This window comes from Ambystoma mexicanum, chromosome 1p (assembly GCF_040938575.1).
Source record: "Ambystoma mexicanum isolate Mex_15411 chromosome 1p, UKY_AmexF1_1, whole genome shotgun sequence".
Taxonomy (NCBI): domain Eukaryota; kingdom Metazoa; phylum Chordata; class Amphibia; order Caudata; family Ambystomatidae; genus Ambystoma; species Ambystoma mexicanum.
The window spans coordinates 829,973,243-829,988,385 of record NC_090921.1 but is presented as its reverse complement, the minus strand read 5'-3'; positions in this window follow the sequence as shown (position 1 = coordinate 829,988,385).

The following is a 15,143-nucleotide window of genomic DNA, read 5'->3' as shown; positions in this document are numbered from 1 at the left end:
TTTGTTTTACTAGAACATAAGCCATTAGTGATTTTGATTAAATAAAGTAATTCCCATAAAGAAAACGGGGTATCCACCACGTGAAGGGTTACAACGGCCGTGTAACTGTGGAGATTCACGGGTGGCTTCTCTTTTTCTTAGCCATTAAATCTAGTTTAAGTAAAATGAACCTGTCATTTTAAAACCGATTTTCTGTTTTTCTCGGCTCTATTTTCCTAAAATCACCTCTCATTTAACATTGCATATCTCCCACAATTTAATAGCTAGAGACTTCATTTCAACTCTAATTTATACATAAGACCTGTAGCTACATCCCAACACAAAAAATACACTCATAAACACCCATCTTTCTTAAAAACCATTTAGTGAATTTTAGGCGGGTATTCACAGTTCTGCAAAGTTTTACACATGTGATTTTCAATTTCAATTATTTCCAAACTTCCATAAAGATTCAAAGTGTTTACTTTCGCTTAACCTATAGCTCATGTTTGTTAGGAACTTTCCAATGTTGCTCCCATAGAGATTTATATTGATTTAAGGACTTTTGCACACTTTTCATTGTTTTGCTCAGCCATTTTCGAATGTCATTTTAAAAGTGTGAGATTTATAAACTGTTTTTCTCTCTTGTTTTGGGAGGGAAGGTTGTATTCAAATCCTGTACACTGTTATTTATTCCTGAATATCTGCTGCCCCCTTACATCTGTGTAAAATTGCTTATTTGTGAGTTGAGAAATTTGCAGGGGGAAATTTTAACTCAAGTGATACCTTCCAAACAAGCCAAAACTGTTCTTTTCTCTGTATTTTCCTTCTGTGTTGCTAAACGTGAATTTAACTGTCTTGCATACATTTTTATTTGTATTGTCACCACATTGGTGATTACTGACCCATATATTAAAACATGTGTTTCATTTGAAATTTAAATAAATAAATATTACCTTTACCAACCAGCCTGATTCCTGGTCCATTGTGACCTGGGGGTATTTTGAGTAGGGGTGTGATATGAGTGCTATATCACTCAGAATATTGAGCCTATAGACATAATAAAATAAGTATTTCATTTGCGCACTGCATACTAGGCTGAGAGCAGGGTGTATTGCCTGATTGAAATCCTTAAAAGATTTAGGGGCTCGTCCGGGATTTTGAGTTCGAGTTACCACCCGTGGCAGTCTAACACAGCAGACTAACCTGCAGGGTAGAGACACATTGTTTGGTTGGTGTACTGTGCTACACTTTACAAGCACCTCCAAAATAAATACTCCAAAACTGGGCCTGTTTTTAAAAGTAAAAGTTAAAGTAAATCAACCCTGAAATAATTCATAAAGAAATTTATATTTCCAAAATGGCGATCCCAGTAGAAATCAATATGGCCAGGGAGCACATCCTGCACAAGCTTTTTGTCAGGGGTCAGTGGCCAGAACAGAATGAACATTCTGGTTGCAGAAAATCAAAGAACAGTTCACTGCCATGGACCTAGATACATGGCAGGACAAGGGCATATTACACCAAGCTCTTAGTGAATTGTATATGGCCCCAAAAGTGAAAGAGGAGCAAAGTAAAATTGCCAGAATAGCGGCCTACCTATACCTCCACATAGGAGTAATTCAGGAAAAGCATGCTGAAAACATAGTTCTGGCACAGAATCAAGTTGAAGCACTGGATAAGATATAGACTGATCTCAGACTCTGCAGGACAAAGGCTCCAGAAGAGCCAAGAATTAGAGACAGAATCTAGACAGTATGTTACAAAATTAAAAGAAGAACTTGTTTTTCCTACAGAAAGAGAATGCAGAGCAAGACACCCAGTTACAGGCACTGAAAGAGGAGTGTCAGGAAAGGGTGGACTCTCTGCAACAGAGTCAACAGAAACTGGCGCAACAACTAAATTCTAATAGAGTCTGCGCAGAACAGATAGTTACCCTACAGGACCAGATAGACAAATCAAAAGAGGAAAATAATGAATTAATTATTAAAGACCTCCACTCTCAAGAGGAATTTGATGAGGAGCGCCAGAAATCCAGTGCATTCAAAAAACAAAGGGATGACCTGGCTGAACAGAGGGGCGCCCTAAGTCAGGAGAGGGATGCCTTAGGCCAGGAAGTAAGCCAATTAAAAACCGAGCTACAGGGAAGAAAGCTGGACCTCCAGGATCTCTATGAATTAAAAAAAGAATACGAGATGCTAGTAGAGCACACCAGATGGGAGGAGGATGCTCCCGAAAAGAACACCCGGAACAATGATGCTAAAACTCAGGAGGTGAGTCTCCTGCAGCAGAAATTGGACCAGTATTCCCAGACCAGGCAGGCAGCACAGAGAGACAATGAGGCTCTCTGTGAAAAGAATGATAGGCTCCACCAACAAGTAGCAATGCAAGAGCAAATCATTGAGCCCAGTAAGGCCTTGATAGAGTAACAAAAGGCTCAGATGTGTGCTTATCATCAGGGAATAGGGGCTGAAAGAGAAAAGATAGAGAGGGACAGAGCAACCCCTGATCGTAACATCAGGACCCCTGTAATCAGGGACTCTAACCCCGTCAATACCATGAACTCTGCCACCTTCATGTCCACTGGCTCATATGAACCCGGGGCCATGGGGATGGTAGACTTCAACAGAGTTGGTAAGATGGGACTGACAGCTCAGCGCCCCCCAGAAAAGGATGGACGGGCGTCCCTGTACAGATCCCCAAAGATTAGGGCTAATATCTCTGACCAGGAAGACTCAGATGAGGGGAGAGTCAGGGAATTGGATCCTCAAAAATACCACCTACCAAAAGATCAGTTTGTTAAATTTGATGGGAACTCCAGGAACTCAAGCCCAAAAATAGTATCCTAAAGACCTCTTCCCAGGTAGGGCAGTGGGGCTGGGGGTACGCTGCCAATCCTGGGAGCAGGGGAGTGTCAGAAGACTCTTCTGAGCATCACATGAATAGGGAAACTAGGTCCCCAAATTCTGCAAGCCCTTCTCAAGCTCACAGGATCATAGAGTGCCTAGAGGATCAAGAAGCCACCTCCAGTAGCAGTGCCTCTGAGTCAGAGGACGAGTAGACTCGGGAAACTAAGACCAAAAAGGCAAACAAAATCAAGAGAGCTATGCAAAAAGATCCCCTGAAGCAGATCAAGGCCATTAGGATTGTTATAACTCCCTATCATAAAAAATGCAAAGTATTCAGTCTGGGAACACCTTGAATTATATGAACAGATGATGGAGACTTGTTGTCACACCTGCGGTATGATCCGCACTGCGCTTCTTGCGTTACCCCCGTCTGCAGTAGTGAAGACTGCGGATAACGGCTTCTTTCTGGCAATGCTGGAGGTTGCTAGGGAAACAGAGGTTGTTGTCACGTGGTCATGTGACTGATCAGTTGACCGCTACTTCACACGCCTCCTCAATTCACGTTCACGTGTCCATAAAGGTGTCCGTAACGCCAGACTTGGCGCTTCTGATTAGCGTTACTATTCCAAATCATTTACTGCAGAACTCTTTGTGAAACCGACCTTGGATATCCCTCCTCAACCATTCTTCTCGTCTCTCCCTTGTTACCTGGTTTTGAATCGCTGGCTTCTGACCCGGACCGATGTTGACCCAGTGCTCCACTTCCTTCCTGGAGCTCTTCAAGGCTTACTCCCGCTCACAATTTTCCCCACCCAGCACGGCTCCCATCTTCGAGCTGAGCAGTTTGCTTCCCATGTATCCAGCCTATTCACGGGATCCAAGGCATGAACGCTGCTATCATGGAAATCACCTGCATGGAAATCACATGCTGCCTCGATCGTGGACCCTGATCTGTTGAGGCCATCCACCATTCCTCCGCAACTGGTAAGACTGAAACTGTACCTTTGTAATTTGGGGATTCTCCTCCACACTTTTCTCCTTTGTATCTATCTTGCCTAAGAAAACCATACCCGACAATTGTTCATCATCAGCATAACTGGACAATACATCCTGTACTTATTTATCTCCAACTTGGGACCTCACCCAAGGATCAACAGTGCAATAATCTGAATGCTCTGCTGTAGATATTGGACCAACCCGTACTTAGTAGCGGACCCCGTTCTGTCTGGGGAGTTCCCTGTACTAACCTTCCCTTTCCTTATTTTATCCTGCCGTTTTTACTAATACTTAGACACTCCTTTAGGCTACAGAGAGTAAGCGTTGGTATATCCTCTGTTGTTTCTCTGCAGGCTCTTCTCTCTTACCATGGCTTATATAAACCTCACTTTTTCCCATAGATACTACCAACCTACCATCACCTGTATTTTTAGGTACTGACCCTAGCAGCAGATCTGTGTTGTATTTCTTTCTTATCCATTTGGTTCTAACCACTTGTCCTTTTTTTACAGCCTGGTGAAAGCAGTGTGGGTATGCCTTCTCTTTTGGGTAATTTACCATCTTGGCTGTTATCTAAACAGCAGGAACGTCCATTGTCAAAAAAGAGTTCCCTCAGTGAGAGGGGGTCCGGTTTGGGTATTTCCCCACTGGAAATTACGCCAGCAGTGACTGAAGATTCTGGACTCATTGAACAGCTCTCACCTGGTCCTGAGCCAATGCCCCGGCCTGTCTGCATGGTGGTGAGTCTAGCAGAATCAGAAGCCTTAAGAAAAAATGCCAATGGACCCCGCAGAGTCATTGGCACACCTCATGCAGATGGTTACCGAACTCAGGTCAGACATGATCTCTGCACAAGAAAACCTTCAACAAATAATCGATGTTCTTCAGCAAATGGTGACCCCCCCTGAGCCACAGGTCTCAGGGGCAGCAAGTGCTTCTGCCTCGGGTTCTGGTTTTCCTACTCCCGGGCAAGATCCAGCTCCGATAGTGGTCTCCACTCAGTTCCGTTTGGCCCCACCTGAACGGATTACGGGTGATCCTAAGCAGTATTGCACGTTTGTTAACCAGTGAAACTGCACTTTTTGTGTCAACCCGCATCATTCCCCACTTCAACTACCAATTTCTTTTTTTAATCTCTTTTGGGAGGTACTGCAGCTGCCTGGGCCAACCCCCTTTTAGAGTCCAATAGAAATGTGCTATATGATTGCGATGCCCTTCTTTCTGCCATGAGTTGAGTCTTTGATACTCGATACACTACTCAGGCTTCTGATCTAGAGCTCCTTAAACTCAGACAAGGTACTTCTCCTTGATCTCCTACCTAGCTCATTTCAATCAGCTCGCCGCTGAAACCGATTAGCCTGAGGACAGGAAAACAGCAGTATTCTATCAAGGCCTTTCAGAGGAATTGAAAGACACGTTATCTATGGTTCATGTAGTACCTACAGGCTATAGTGAACTTTTGGATTTGGTACTCCAAATCGACGCACACAGGGCAGAAAGGAAGGGTGAGAAATGTCCGGCTCTTCCCCCCATGGTTGTAGACGCTTCCTCAGTCTCTTGCCCAGCACCTGAACCCATGCAGATTGGAACCATTAGGGAGCACCTTACCCCCGCTCAAAGGGAACACCGCAGAAAAAACAATCTCTGTATGTACTGTGGGCCCTCGGACCACTTGTTACCCGATTGCAATAAGAAACCAAAAAGGAAGGTGGGAAACACCAAATCCCGACAATAGAAAGAGTCCCTTTGTCAGGAAAACCTGTTTTGGACTCTATCGTAGCCATGCCACCTTCATTATTCAACCTTCAGGTCACTTTTTCCAACAGCAAGCGGGTGTCCTTTCCTGCCTCGGCCATTATTGATTCTGGAGCCACAGGAAACTATGTCGATCAGGATTTTGCAACATCTAATATGCCCATTATTATGTGCATGATCCGCGCATCGAAAGGAAATTCCGAAAACACCTGCACGCGAAGTGCAGAAGCAACGCCAGCCACACGTTTTGAAGAGAAAGTAGCCATCTAAAGAAAAACGCTGACCTCAACTCACCGCCATTAAGAACCACGAAGGTTCTATCCATTTAAAGATGGCAGCCGCCATCATTTATCTTTGGGTCTGGCCTTTCTGCCTGCCAGCAGCCCGCCCCACCAGCTGATTGGCCTCACCGGAAGGCGAAGCCGGCCCGAAAACAAAGGCACGAAAAGGTAGGCACATCACCTGTACCAGCCTGTCCTTGCCAGTTCCTGCCGTCTGCCAGGAACGCTGCATCCCTACATGCTTGAACTACCAACTCCCGGATGTCGCCCACTAAGGTACTAAGCTTAGAAATTTGCTGCTATATCCATCTCTGTATTACTGACTCACCTATGAGGCCACCACACGTATTTAAGTCCTCACCCACCCCCTCAATTACCCGCAGTGCCACGCCGTTACAAGACTATTGCGTTTAGCAAACCATGCGGCAAACCCATTAAAACAAACTCTAAAGACTATCTCTACGCCTCCCATCAGTACCTATCCACTAGCATGTGACTACTACCATCATAAAAAACAAATGGCTCACCCCACTTAGTGACTTAGTCACCTACTGCACTCGTCAAATGATGCTAAAACCTACGCTAACTTGCCCACACACTGTGTTCTTAGTCTCTACTGCGATTCCCGAATATATATGAAACCCATTGCCATATCTGCACCTACCTGTTGCACTGCTTAGCCTCTGCTTGGCACTATTTAGCCTCAAATGTGTATTTTAAATCTAGGTGAACCTACTGTCATATCTGCACCTACCTGTTGCACTGCTTAGCCTCTGCTTGGCACTATTTAGCCTCAAATGTGTATTTTGAATCTAGGCGATCCCATTGCCATATCTGCTCCTTCCTATTGTACTGCTTAGCCTCTGTCTGGCACTATTTAGCCTCAAATGTGTATTTTGAATCTGGGGTGAACCTACTGTCATATCTGCACCTACCTGTTGCACTGCTTAGTCCACTGTGAATTTGAATCTAGGTGAACCACTGCCATATCTGCACCTACCTGTTGCACTGCTTAGCCCACTGTGTAATTTAAATCTAGGTGAACCACCGCCATATCTGCACCTACCTGTTGCACTGCTTAGCCCACTGTGAATTTGAACCTAGGTGAACCACTGCCATATCTGCACCTACCTGTTGCACTGCTTAGCCCACTGTAAATTTGAATCTAGGCGAACCCAGAGCCATAATTGTGCACATTGCATGCTTAGCCTCTACTGCGAATATTGCCTATTTGCACACTGCATTTTTAATCTTACTGTGAACTCCGAATCTAGGTGATCCCCATTGGCACAATTGCACCTAGCTGCTGTACTGCTTAGCCCACTGTGAATTTTGAATCTAGGTGAATCCCATTGCCACAATTACATCTACCTACTTGCATACTGCCTTTTAGCCCTACTGCAAACCTGAACTTAGATGAGCACTCGAGCCATCCTAGCACTCGAGCCGCCCCCATGAACAAACTATGTATCTGACATCACTCTACACTGTTATACTCAGAACTATCCTAAACTTGATCACCCTACAAAACTTTAACATGTCCCAGTCGCAGAACCAATTAACACATGCAAGTGCACCTCTTGAGTTTGCCGGCATGGCTACTAAACCTTGTAGCGTCCAACCGAGAAACCTTAAACTTCGCGCTAGACTCCCAAGAATCTATGATCCCCTAACTAATGCCCACCTCTCTACTAATCGCCCCAGGGGCAACAGTAGCCAACACCCACTTCAGCTCAACTATCGACTCTTCAGAGATCACACCTTTTCCTCAAACTGCCAACACAAAGATCAGTTGCTATCCGCTCCACCCACCGAAACTGGCATAAAAGGCGCATTAATAAATGCCCGCTCCATGGTAGCCCATGCCACAGATATAGCAGACATAATCCAAAATTAAAACATAGACCTCCTGGCCATTACCGAATCCTGGCTCCACCCTGCAGCAGGCCCAGCAATTATGCTAGCCACGCCAGACAACTATACTCTCATAAGACTGGACCGTACCACTTCCAGAGATGGAGGCCTCGCCATAATTGTCAAGAACAACTTAACGCTAAGACTCTCCACACCTCTTAAAACAAATCCCTGCAAATCCCTCGCGGCCAAACTTACCATCGCCAACAACCAAACCATCACCATTCATCTGATATACCGTCCACCAGGCCCCTTAGGTTCCTTCGAGGAAGACCTCACAAACTTACTATCCGACAATTAAAAAAATTCCTCACATTGCCTTATCCTAGGAGACTTCAACCTCGGATTTAGTGACCCACTAGACTCCAATGCCATACAGAACAATAACTCCCTTGAGGAACTAGGATTCACCCAAAAGATCACAGAACCCACGTATATCAAAGGAAGGACCCCTGACTGGGTCTCCGAACACAACTGCCCAACCACTATTACCTCCATAATGCCCCAGCCATGGACCGACCACTATTTGATATCTTTCACCCTAGAAGCCACACCACCCATAAATACTAGCAACATAGCTCCCGCCGCTCCCACTAGAAATAAAAGAAATATCACCCCCGAAAACCTCATCCCCCTCATCCTTCCCACCCTAAATTCCATCCCAGACCAGATCGACCCAGCCACCATGGTAGAAATATACAGCGAAGTAATGCTTGCTTCTTTAGACGTCATTGCCCCACTGAAGATCAGAAAGAGCAAACCCCGTCAACACTTAAACACATGGTTTACGCCCCATCCGAAAGCTTTCAGACAAGAAAAACGTCTAAGTGAAAAAATCTGGAGATCAGACCCTTCTGACTTCAAGAAAAACAACCTGAATAAACTAGCCACCCTCTATAAATAAGAAATTATCCTAGCTAAACAAACATCCTACAACTCCCGAATCTCCCAAGCCAACTAAAACACTAAAGAATTGTTTGCTATCCTTAAAGAGATATAATCCCCCATTCAAGCACCTGACTCCTGCCTTAAGGATAAGAACTGGTGCACAAGCATACAAAATGCCTTGGCCAATAAGATAACAACGCTCCAGATGAAGATTAACAACAAAAAAGATACAATTATTGTGTCTAAAACTGACATCAATGGTACCACCTCTAAGACAGCCACAAATACTTCAGCAGCACCGCAATCAACTTTAACTCCTCCTATATCACTTACCCCTAGTTTCCACTTTCAGAAAGTATCTACCAAAGATGTTGAGAAAGTTATCCTCACCCTCAAACCATCCAACTGTCAAGGCGACCCATGTCCAGCCCAAATTATAAAAGACGCTGCCCGTGAACTTTCCCCCTTCATCACTAAACTCATTAACGCCTCATTCACATCAGGCACCATACCCAACAACCTGAAACACTCCTGGGTCCTCCCCCTCCTCAAAAAACAAACACTCAACCCTTCCATCCCAACTAATTACCACCCCATAACGACAGTGCCATTCCTACAAAAAATCCTGGAAAAAGTAGCATACTTACAACTTCAGCACCACCTAGAACAAAATCACCTTCTCGGCGTTCGCCAGTCTGGCTTCAGACCTCAGCATGGTACTGATACTGCACTCTTGGACCTCAAGGCATAAATAGACACACTAAGAAACAAAGGAAAGACGGCACTCCTACTTCTCCTCAACCTTTCAGCCGCCTTTGACTTGGTTGACCACTCAATACTATGTAACCACCTGTTCTCCGCGGCCTGCTTCTCACAGGAGGCAGTCGCTTGGATCCAGTCTTTCCTTGATAATAGAACAATGCGAGTATTCTCCCCACTAGCAGCTGCAGACCCCGCGCCTATATTATGCGGTGTACCCCAAGGCTCCTGCGTCTTGCCCACTTTGTATAATATCTTCACAAAGCCCCTTTTCGATGATCTAGATGGTCTACGTATCACCTACATAAACTACGCAGATAATACACAGATCCTCATCCCGCTGATGGGAGATTATGATACGGTTTGGCCTTTGTGAACAGAGTGTCCCTCATCATCCAGGCATGGATGGCCTCCCAAGGTCTATGCCTGAATGATGACAAAACTGAACTCCTCATTCTAGGTACTCCCTCCAACATTAAAAAACTGGGTCCCAATTATGCCTCCCTCATAATTGATAATAACACTATCACTGTTGCCAAAGTAGTCAAAACTATTGGCTTCTACATAGACTCCACGCTCACCTTTGGTGAACAAGTAAACACTTTGGCATCTGCCACATCCTATACTTGCAAACTTATTAGAGGAGCCAAGCCGTTCCTCTCGCCAAACAACTGCATCACTTTAGAGAGAGCCCTAATCTTATCCAAATTGGATTATTGCAACGCCTTATACTTAGACAGCAACAAATTCATCACTTACAAAATCCAAACCCTCCAAAATAACGCCCTAAGAGCCGCTCTAAGTCTCCCCAAAAATGCCCACATATCTGATCTTAAAAGATCCGTCAACTGGCTCTCTACAAAAGATAAAATCTTCCTTAAAACTGCTTCCCTGACACACAAATGCCTTAACCATGCAGCACCACAATACCTCACGGACAGACTCATCAGACAAACAGCCTCCCGCTCCCTAAGAAAAGCTAACTCCAACCTACTACTAGTACCTAGATTTAAGCTCACTAAAGCCGGTGGGAGCAGTTTCCCTGTTAAAGCAGCTCAATACTGGAACTCCCTTCCTCCTGCTTTAAGAGAAGATTTACCCTACCTACAATTTAGATCCAGTCTCATTCACTGGATAAAGAATCATGACCTCTGACCCCACATTAATGTATACTGACCTACAGCCTTCTTAGGATATCTTGTATATACAAGACTTCATTACTTGTGCTATATCTATGTGTCTCATACCTACTCCTGTTATTTATTGTATATACCTACCTGCTATGCCTATTGTTTTTGCACACAGCATTGTAACCTTAGCTGTATTATTCCTATATGTAACTATGTAACCCAAGCTTAACAACCCTCTTTATGCTTTCGCGCCCGAATACCTCTGGGTCTGGTGTGCAATACAAATAATAAAACAAACAATCCACGGGTATTGCCCTCATCAACAAATCTCAAACCGAGGTGGTCAGTGCAGTGGATGGCTCCGCTCTAGTTTCAGGTCTGGTAACCCAACACACGGTGCCACTCACAATGTGTACTACTGATGTGTACTACTGATGGATACACAGAGGAGATCACTTTTGACGTTATCAAAGCTCCAGCCTACAGAATCATTTTGTGGATTCCCTGGCTACAGCTCCATAACCCTGTGATTGATTGGTCTCTGGGCACTATTTAGTTTCCTTCGCCGTTCTGTAACGGCCAGTGTCTACTTATTCATAGTATTTTGGTGCTCACTCCTGGCCATGCCTTAGCCACCATCTCACCATCTATAGGTGCCATCTCCACAGAACCTATTGCAGCAATACCTCCAGAGTATTTAGCCTTTTCCGATGTATTTGATAAAAGAATGACAGAAACCCTACTTCCACATCGAGCCTATGACTGCCCGATTGAGCTGATTCCAGGTACTAAGATTCCATCGGGCAGGGTGTATTCGTTATCCCTTACGGAGGATGCTGCACTCTAAGAATATCTGGACAAAGCATTGTCCATGGGTTTCATTCGGCCTTCCACATCGCCCGCTGCCTCACCCATTTTCCTTGTGCCCAAGAGGGGGGGGGACCTCAAGCCCTGTGTTGATTACAGAGCTCTCAATGCGGTGACGGTCAGAAACCAGTACCCCCTCCCGCTGATCACAGTCTTGCTTCATCAGTTAGGGCAATACAAGATATTTACCAAACTAGAACTCTGCAGAGCATATAATCTGGTGCGTATGAGGAGTGGAGACGAGTGGAAAATCTCCTTTAAAACATGGTTTGGGATATTTGATTACTTAGTAATGCTATTTGGCCTTTGTAATTACTCTGCTACTTTTCAAGCATTCATGAATGATGTATTTCATGACATAATGGATCAATATGTAGTGATCCATCTGGACGACATCTTGATTTACTCATCCTCAAGGTCAGAACACCTTCAACACGTTTCTACGGTCCTCCAATGCCTCCGGGATAACCACTTGTATATAAAGGCCGAAAAGTGCGTGTTTCATGCTACGCAGGTTGAGTTCCTGGGTTTTGACCTCACTGATCATGGAATACAAATGTGCTCTTCTAACGTGAAAGCGGTCCTGGATTGGCCTGCACCTACATCGATCAAAGCTTTGCAGTCCTTTTTAGGTTTCGCAAACTTTTATCGCCGTTTTATTCATTCATTCTCCTCATTGGCTGCTCCGCTCACTGCTCTGACATCATGCGCCAAACAGCCATTCATATGGTCCAAAGAAGCTCAGAAGGCTTTTGAACAACTCAAGATCACCTTTACTACGGCACCGGTGCTACAGCATCCTGATCCCCATCGTCCGTTCTTCGGGTTTCGCCGTGGGAGCACTGTTGTCCCAGACCTTTTTGAATTCGGGGACCATACACCCCGTAGCTTATTTTTCCTGTAAGCTTACTGCTTATGAGCAGAACTATGCCATAACCGAGAGGGAGTTGTTGGCAATAAAGGAAGCCTTCGTTGAGTGGAAGCACCACCTCCTGGGAGCTAAACATAGCGTCACTGTCTACTTCGATCATCGGAGTCTCTTGGCTTTCCAATCAATGAAATGCCTCATCGCCCGTCAAGCTCGGTGGCATCTGTTCCTTTCTCAATTCCGTTTTACTATCACTTACAGGCCTGCTCGGTTGCAAGCTTCGGCAGATGCTTTCTCTCGTCTATACATGGAGCAGTCCCCGACCTGTACTGAACCTGCACAGCAACATGGTCTGTGGTTGTTCGGTCCAGCCTTCGCTACGGACCCTTCTGGAGGAATGGGTATCTTCGAACCCCCCTGAACTTACGGACCTCAATTTAGACCTCTTGAACGGTCTGCCCTTTATCCAAGTAAGAGTTTTCATTCCACCAGGACCGACTCGTCTCTTTGCCCTACAATGGGCTCATGATTCCATTAACGCCGCTCACCCTGTTCAGCAGAAAACAATTGAATCTCTTAGACGTTTGTCTTGGTGGCCTTCTATGTCTAGAGACGTTGTTGATCATTTGGCATCCTGTGCAAACTGTGCTCAGTGTAAGTCCTCCAAATCCAAACCAATGGATTTATTACAACCTATTCCGGTGCCATACAAGCCGTGGCACATATTATCGATGGACTTCGTGGTGGACTTTACGCAGTCTTTATACCGTGTGCAGGCATTCCTACCGCTCCTGCCTTGGCCAATCTGTTCATGTCCCATGTCTTCCAGAGGTTTGGCCTTCCATCTATTATTATCACTGACAGGGGATCCCAATTCACCTCCCGTTTCTGGAGGGCTTTGACGGCCACATTACTCAATAACGATAGTTTTTCTTCTTCTTATCATCCTCAAATGGATGGCCAAACAGAGCGCACCAATGCCACGATGGAGCAGTATTTACGCTGTTTGTGCCTCCAGTTCCAACATTCATGATTAAAAGCCCTGCCTCATGCTGAGTTTGCATACAATAATTAATTGCACTCGGCCACTAAATCATCCTCGTTTTATGTTCTATACAGGTTTCACCCGTGCTCATTGCCCTTGGACCCTGATTTGCCAATTGCTTATCTGGCTGCCAGTACGTGTGTGCGGGATTTGGATCAATTTAGGCGGGATGTGCGGTCTCACCTCCTACATGCTCAGGTGCGAGCCAAAAAACATGCAGATGCCCATCTTGTCCCGGCACCGGCGTACTGCACGGGCATTAAAGTATGGCTGTCCACGCGTTTTGTGGGTCCTTAAAAGGTGGACACAGTTATTAACCCTGCTGCCGTCCGTCTGCCTTTGCCTTCCAACTGGCGGGTTCATCCGGTTTTTCATCTCTTCCTGCTGAAACCCTGTTCTTCGGATTCACGGTTGCCTGTGCGCCCTGACCCGGTTCAAGTGAAGGGGGAAGAAGAGTTTGAGGTGGCACGCATTCTGGAGGTCAAGGTACCTAGGGGTACTTTGTACTATCTAGTAGATCGGAAGGGATTTGGCACTGAAGATCGCACAAGGGAACTGTTGGCTAATATCCATGCAGCCCTCCCTTCTCCGTTCCTTTCACGCCTCCAGGGTGTTGCCACTATCTTTGGGGGAGGATGCTGTCACACCTGCGGTATGATCCGCACTGCGCTTCTTGTGTTACCCCCGTCTGCAGGAGCGAAGACTGCAGAGAATGGCTCCTTTCTGGCAACACCAGAGGTTGCTAGGGAAACGGAGGTTGTTCTCACATGGTCACGTGACTGATCAGCTGACCACTACACTACCAGCCGATAGCTCGGCACGCCTCCTCAATTCACATTTACGTATCCATAAAGGTGTCCGTAACGCCAGACTTGGCGCTTCTGATAAGCATTACTATTCCAAATCATTTACTGCGGAATTCTTTTTGAAACCAACCTCGGGTATCCCTCCTCGACCATTCTTCTCGTCTCTCCCTTGTTACTTGGTTTTGACTCGCTGGCTTCTGACGTTCTGATGTTGACCCAGCGCTCCGCTTCCTTCCTGGAGCTCTTCAAGGCTTACTCCCGCTCGCAATTTTCCCTGCCCAGCACGTATCCTGTCTTTGAGCTGAGCAGTTTGATTCCCGTGTATCCAGCCTACTCACGGGACCCAAGGCATAAACGCTGCTATCGCGGAAATCACCTGCGCGGAAATCACCTGCTGCCTCCATCGTGGACCCTGATCTGTTGAGGTCATCCACCATTCCTCCGCAACTGGTAAGACTGAAACTGTACCTTTGTCATCTGGGGATTGTCCTCCACACTTTTGTCCTCTGTATCCATCCTGCCTAAGAAAACCATACCCGGCAATTGTTCATCATCAGCATAACTGAACAATACATCCTGTACGCATTTATCTCCAACTTGGGACCTCACCCAAGGATCAACAGTGCAATAATCCAAATGCTCTGCTGTAGATATTGCACCAACCCGTAGCCAGTAGCGGCCCTCGTTCCATCTGGGGAGTTCCCTGTACTAACCTTGCCTTTTCTTTTTTTATCCGGCCGTTGTTACCAATACTTAGACACTCCTTTAGGCTACAGAGGGTAAATGTTGGTATTTCCTCTGTAGTTTCTCTGCAGGCTTTTCTCTCTTACCTTGGCTAATATAAACCTCAATGTTTCCCATAGATACTACCAACCTACCATCACCTGTATTTTCAGGTACTGACCCTAGCAGCAGATCTGTGTTGTATTTCTTTCTTATCCATTCGGTTCTAACCACTTGTCCTTTCTTTACAGTCTGGTGAAAGCGTTGTGGGTATCTCCACTCT